Consider the following 7,075-nt stretch of genomic DNA (forward strand, 5'->3'; position numbering starts at 1 on the left):
TCATCCATGTGGTGCCAGTTACATAGTCATGCCGAAACAAGAGTTGTAGGGTCAGGAAAGCTTCTGCCCACGTTTCAGAAGAAGGCCTGGAGGCCAGGCAGTGTGCTCCTGAGAGAACAGAGTGTGAAGCTGTGAGAGTGAAGCTGAAAGTGAAGTGGAGACCCCAGAAAGTTGAGGAAGCCAGGAATGTGGAACTTCTGAGGAAAGCAGCAAGGAGGGAGCAACGCCAGCCTGAGAAGCCGTGAGGGCTACAACCACCAGCAATGCCGAAGGGGTGGGCCACTCAAGTCCTTTGGAGTTCAGATCTTGCCATAACTTGCCCCAGGTGCTGGACACAGAGCTACAGGAGTGAATGTTTGTCCTGCTGGGTTTTGGTCCTACTTTGGTCCCGTTGGTTTCTAGCCTCCTGTTTCTCTCTTTCAAGGGAATGTTTACCCTGTGCCATTGCACATCAGTAGTATTGAACTCCTTTTTGATATTTACAGGACTCACAGCTAAGAGTTTGCCTTATGTCTCAGAGAAGACTTTGTACTTCTAAGCAATGCTAAAACTGTTAAGACTTTGGTGACTCTTAAACATGGAATGAATGTATTTTGCATAAAGAAATGCCCGTAAATCTTTTGGGAGCCAGGAGCAGAGTGTTATAGTTTATATCTAGATGTGCCCCAAAGCCTTATGTGGTCAAAGGCGGGGCTTTTGGAAGGTGACTGGATCATGGGATGGTGCCGCTGACCTGTTGTTTAGTGAGGTCTGATAAGAAGCAGGTTACTGTGTGCACAACTGGAAGAGTTTATCTCTCTCCTTGGCACCTCCTTTGGCGCCATGCTGTCCTGCCTTGGAGCCAGTGGATTATGGTCCTGAGCCAAAGTAAACCTCTCCTCCTTTTAATTGCAGGTGTTGGGTATTTTATCTTAATAATGAGAAAAGTGACCAAGACTGACTATATGTCCTACAGTACTTCCTGCAGTTTAGATTTAGCTGTTTTGATTGTTAAGGAGTTTAACATTGTCCCATATCTTCTTCATATTCTGAACATTGGTGGTTGGACTGTCTCATTTTTGTTTTGGTTTGTTTATTTGTTTGTTTGTTTTTGGTGGAGCTGGGAATTGAAACTTGTCTCAACATGCTTAACACACTGAGCTACCCACACCAGCACCTAGACTTGTGTTTTGGCTAGGTGGAAAAAGTGTGCTTCCCCTGGGAGGCACACAGTGGGAAGTCCACTGGCCACTGGAAATGTGCCCTTGCAAGGTATTGTGGGACCTCATACCTTCCCATTTCTTTTTCTCTTTTGCTTCCCAGCCATGGTGGTTGGCTTTATCCTACTACCCACTTTCCAATATTCTGTGCTGCCTCTCCACAAGACTAAAAGCAATAGGACCAACTGACAATGGACAGGAATCTCCAAAACACTGAGCCAAAATAAGCCTTGCTCCTGTAAATTGACTATCTCAGGTATTTGTTACAGTGACAGAAAGCTGACTAACATGCTCCTTGTATTATGTTAGAAAATGCTGGTGCTCAATAGCTTATTCTTTACTTCATTAAAGATAGAACAATGGTTATACAATAACACACTATCTTCATTTAGCATTCTTCTGCAGAGAGAAATCTTGCAACAACTATTTAGTCATCTTGAGAATTGGATCTAATAGGAGAGGGACTTTATTATACTAGTTTTCAAAGTAATAAATTATTCCCTAGCTTCCATGGAAAAAAAATCTATGAAACTTTTGTTTATTTGATTTAGGTATCACTTAAACTTATAGAATTAAAAATAACTTATTGTGTTTTAATCCATTGACTTTTTCTCCTCATATCTCCCCATTGTAACAAGCATAAGTTTGTTTGTGTTCAGTCTCAAGTCCTTGGGTACAGCTTCTTTCTTTTTGTATATTACAAGGCATTCCAGGTTCATCTGGCACATAAAGGAAAGTTCATTTGAAACAAATTCCCTGGTGTTGCTCTTAAGGGAGATCTAAAACCCAGTTTAAAATACACAAGACTAAGTCATTTGTCCAGCTTCAGCCTGTTCTGCTCATCCCTAACAAGATCACTTAGATTTTAACTAATGACATACTAGTCTGAGTTTATTAAGGAAGATCAGTTAGTGCTGTCAGCAAACATCTTAAAATTATAGGGATGAAAGCTCTCACATAGTTACCTCTTTTGCTGGGGTAAAAAAAAATTCTAAATTGGGGACAAGCAACCCACCACACTTGTACCAAAGGTGGTACAGCATAGGTGGTGATGATGGTGGTGGTACTGAGGAGGAGGAGGAGGAAGAGAAGGAGGAAGGGAAAAGAATGCTAATATCAGCTGCTTATCATTCTGTCTCTACTTTGTTCCTATCGCCATGCTAAAGGCTTTACAAACATTATTTCCTTTTAATTTTCACACTGGCCTTCTAACAATGTCCCATTTTTGCAGCCAAGGAAGCAAGCTGAAATGATCTTTTCTGGTTTCTCAGCAAGGAAGTATTTCGGAGCAGCTTTCATTCTCCTCAAGGTCAGAAGATGAGGGAGGCAGTAGGGCAAAGGTGGTTTTTAAGGTAACCACCCCGACTCCAACACACACAAATAGTCCTCACTGCACCCAAAGGAACTTGCTCTTTTGCCATTCAGACTCAGGTCCCACAGCTTGGCTAACCCATGTGCTAGGAAGAAGCTGTGCTATCCAAGGAGATTGAAGCAAGGATACCTTGTGTTATCACATTTTAAAGGGGAAATGGAGTGGCTCCAATAACTCTCCTACTGATGTGGATATTGTGGGACATATTTGAAGTCCAGGCACCGCCTACATCACAAGAAGGGATTTGTGGACCTCCCCATCCCCATCAGACCACTCCTAAGCAGAGGTATCTGGCAATAGTTTTGATCATAACTGAGTTTTACTTTTCCCTTTGAAAGGAAACATTTTAGCAAATTTAATTCTTCCATGAAAACAACTAAAATAAGTCAACGATGTCTCCTACCTTGTATGTATGTAGGCACTTTGCTCATGTTCTGAAATGACTTTGGTCCCTTTTAAAATGAAATATGAACAAGAAAAACTTCATTGCAGTATGTGAAATGAATGTGACCGAAAATAAAACTTTCCATCCCTACAAAACTTGTTCCCTGAAATGGGTTACACATGATACTCAGAATGAGAACTGTCCAGGCCGGACACATGGGCAGATGGCGGCCAAACAGCAGAAAGAGCTTGGAGCTGAGTTGTCAGGAAATACAAGAAGAATGTTTTTAAAATAGGAACTGCATTTTTCTTTTCACTTACCTGTTTATTTTCTGACTTTTGTTAGCAAATGTTGCCTCTGTGATCAAGAAAACAATGAAATCTCCTTTTGGAAAATGGAAAAGTGCATATGAAGCGAAACGGACAGAGGTGGGCTCTGGATGTGACTGGAAGAGTTTTGAGAGTCCTGTACACCTGCAGCTGCACTGTGGCCTGGGGCCTGGGGCCATGGCTTGAATTTCCCCACTAAGGATGCAGTCCTCTGGTGGTACCAGGGCATGGAGACGTTAGGAGGTGGGGTCTAGTAGGGGTCCGAGGTCACTGGGAGGAGCACTTGAAGGGGATATAGGACCCCACCGTCTCCTTTCTTTCTCTGGGTCCTGGCTCATGAGATGAGATGTTTTCTCTGCCACATGCTTCTTATCATTGCCACCCAGTAGATACCTAAGGCAATGGCTTCATTCAGCCCTAGACCGCTAGACTAGAACCTCCACAGCTTGGAATTACAATAAAGCTCTCTCTCTCCCTCCCTCCCTCTTTTTGCCCCACCCCCCTCACCATTACTAGGGATGGAACCTAGGGCGTCACACATGCTACGCAAGCACTGTACCACTGACCTACAGCCTCAGTTCTGTTTGTTTTGAGGCAGAGCCTTGCTAAATTGACAGGACTTGCCTCAGCAGGAGGGATTAGCTGGGACTACAGGAGTGACCATTTTCTCATTATAATTTAATTATAGTAGGTATTTCTTTATAGGGATGGAAAGCTATTCAATACATCTGGCACTTCAATTCACTTTGTCATCTTACATGGTGTGTTCGGGGAGCCAAGGTGACAGAACATGGCTAGTGACCTGGAGAGCTCCTTGGGTGGGGCCATTTCCTGTACAATGAAAGAGTGTAGTGACTATTATTCCTGGGGAAAGCTGTGAAAATCAGTGCTGGGGCCTCCTTGCAAAAATCCTGGTTCAGTGGGTCTGGGGTGGGCTCAGACTTGACTTGGAAACTCCAGATGAGGCTTGCTGGTTTTTTGTTTTTTGTTTTTCCAGTACCAGGGACCAAACTCACGACCTTGTGTTTGTGAGGCAGGCATGGTACCACTGAGCTAAATCCCCAGGCCAATGCTTACTGTTTCATGAAACAGAGTTTCTGTTTGGGATAAAGAGAAAGCTCTGGAGACTGATGGTGGTGATGGTGGCTCAATATTGTCAATGAATTTAATGCTACTTAAAAATGGTAAACTTAATGTTTCATATCTATTTTACCACACAAAAACAAAGCTTTTTCAGGTAGTCAGGGTGAGCAACCTGGTCGAGGTGCTCAGTACATGTCAAGTCCTGAGGTATGTTTCTGTTTGTCATCAGTACAGTACCTCAGAGCCAACCTATGAGACAGCTACTCTGATAAATACCATTTGACAGTGAGGAAAATGATGCTCACAGATTTTATTTGCCTAATGTCTCACAGTGAATTATTGGCAAAACCAGGTTTCAAATCCTGGTCTGACTCCATTTTTACAAGTCACTACATTAAGATCAATCAGGTGACATCAGCAAGACAATGGAATAGACAGACCTGAGCCCTCCTTCCCTCCTGGACACACCAATTCAACAATAATAAATGCATAGATTTCACTAATGAGAAATTCAGAAACCAGCTGAGAAACTTTTGCACCCAGGGCAAGCACAAAATCAGCCACATAGAAGCTGGCAGGAAACTTCAAGACACCCTCTTGCCACCATCCCTGCCCTCTGCACAGCCTATGCAATCAGAAGCAACCCTCAGCTCACAGATTGTCCTCGAGAAGCTAAGAGCTGGACTGCCCATATGACATCCCGATTTCCATGTGGGCTGCCCAAGCTTCCAGCTTCTGTTGCCCCTGTCTCAAAGATTTGACAGGACTCAGCACCCACTACATAATTGAACATGGTAGTTTGGACAGTGCAAAGGTTTGAGAGGCCCTCAGAATTCTTCTGTGCTGATGGATGAAGGGCTTTTCCAGTATTGGGCCACGTTGTGTTTCTCTCTATGTATCTGAAGAAATAGTTAAATCTCCCAGGCTTTACAAAGAGTCAAGGAAAAGGATCAGGAAATATGAACCAAACATAAGTACAGTACGAGATAAATCTCCAGAAACTAACCCTAATGAAATGGAGTTATATGCCGGGGATTTATCTCAGTGGCACCAAGCCTGTCTCACAAGCTCAAGCTCCTGAGTTCGATCTGGATACCAGAGGGTGGGAGGTTGGGTGGGGAAGAAATGGAACTGCATCACTTTCATGACATAGAATTCAAAATAACCATCATTGCCAAGAGTGGTGGAGCATATTCGTAATCCTAGTGCCCAGGAGGCTGAGTCAGAAGAATTCCTGAAAGTTTGGGGCCACTCTGGGCTACATAAGGAGTTTAAATGAGACCTTGTCTTAAAACAAAACAAAAATAAAAATAACCACCATGAAGCAGTTCAGTGTGGACAGGGGACCAAAGCATGGACACTGTGAGAACTTCAACACATAGAAAAATATAAAACAGAACCCCTACTAACTCTACTAACCCATTAGCAGAGGCATTAAAAAGCAACTAGATCAAATTGAAAAAAAACCCCAGTGAATTTTAAAACAGATAATTAGAATGCATCAGAGGAACAAAAAGAAAAAAGGATGAAAAGAAATAAAGCTAAGGGACTTATGAGACACCATTAAATGGCCAATGTACATATAACATGAAATTCCCTGAAGAAGAAACAAAAGGGAACAAAATTTATTCAAAAAATAGTGGATGAATTTCTAGAAGATCTAGGAAGACCAACAGACCCCAAATAAAATGAATTAAAGAAATAAATACTGAAACACATATCCAGTTGTCAAAGTCAAAAACAGAATTTTGAAAGCAGCAAGAGGGTGACTCTATCATTACAAGACAATAGTGGGTTTTTCATCAGGAGCTTTGGAGGATAAAAGTGGATAGGATAATATACACAAAATGCTGAAGGCAAAAAAGCTGCAAAGCAAGGATATTATACTGGAAAAATTATCTCTCAAAAATGAAGGAAAGACTAAGGACGCCCAGGCAAACAGAAGCTGAGGGGATTTATGTCTACTAGACTTGCTTTATGAGAAATACTGAAGAAAGTCCTTCAAGACAAAATGAAAACATGCTAATCTATCTCCTTGCAATGAAAGCATAGATGGGTATAAAACTTGCTAAAGGTAAATACATGGACAAATACAGAATCTTATAATACTGAAATGAGAGTGAGTGACTCATTTTTAATGATAGCATTGAAGTAAAAAGGACAATTATTCAAAGTGACTATATGTATAAACTATATTAATAAATATACCATGTAAATATGTAAAATATGCTGTTAATACTGTGGGGGAGTAAAAGTATAGATATTTTGTGTAGAGTTGAAGTTATTATTAACTTAAAATAGTTGCCTTTGTAATAAGGGAAGGGTGGAGGGGGTAAAGGGAGGGCTGGGGAATGGGGAAAAATAAGAACCAAGATAAATCATGTAAAAGTACAAGACTGTATACCTCAAATGTACCAATAAACTTACTGAAGATTTTTAAAATAAGTAGACTGTTATAAGTTATTTTCTGTATGCCCCAATGTAACCACAAAGAAAATAGAAAACATGTACAGAAGAAAAAGAGAGCTAAATCAAACATATGAATTGTAAAAACCAAAGAAACAAAAGAATACAAGACAGGAAAAGAGTATAAGGGAGGAAAAGGAAATAAAAGAGGAAGGGATAGGGTCGGAGGTTTAGCTCAGTGGTTCCAGTGCAAGCACAAGGGCTCAAGTTTCATCCCTGGTACCAAAAAAAAAAAAAAAAA

At 41.4% G+C, this 7,075-nt stretch overlaps 1 long non-coding RNA gene across 4 annotated transcripts in view; it reads right to left on the bottom strand.

Annotated features, from left to right (window-relative positions):
- Positions 1-7,075, bottom strand: part of LOC104850508 — an 83,221-nt gene that overhangs the window by 14,548 nt on the left and 61,598 nt on the right. For 2 of the 4 annotated variants that reach the window (XR_776985.2, XR_776988.3), the window contains exon 5: positions 2,975-3,023. The exons of the other annotated variants lie outside the window; for them this stretch is intronic. This is a non-coding gene — a long non-coding RNA (uncharacterized LOC104850508). The remainder of the gene's footprint in view (positions 1-2,974; positions 3,024-7,075) is intronic. 4 annotated transcript variants of the gene reach the window in all.

Source organism: Fukomys damarensis, unplaced genomic scaffold (genome assembly GCF_012274545.1).
Source record: "Fukomys damarensis isolate Sample0158 unplaced genomic scaffold, DMR_v1.0_HiC HiC_scaffold_38, whole genome shotgun sequence".
NCBI classification, from domain to species: domain Eukaryota; kingdom Metazoa; phylum Chordata; class Mammalia; order Rodentia; family Bathyergidae; genus Fukomys; species Fukomys damarensis.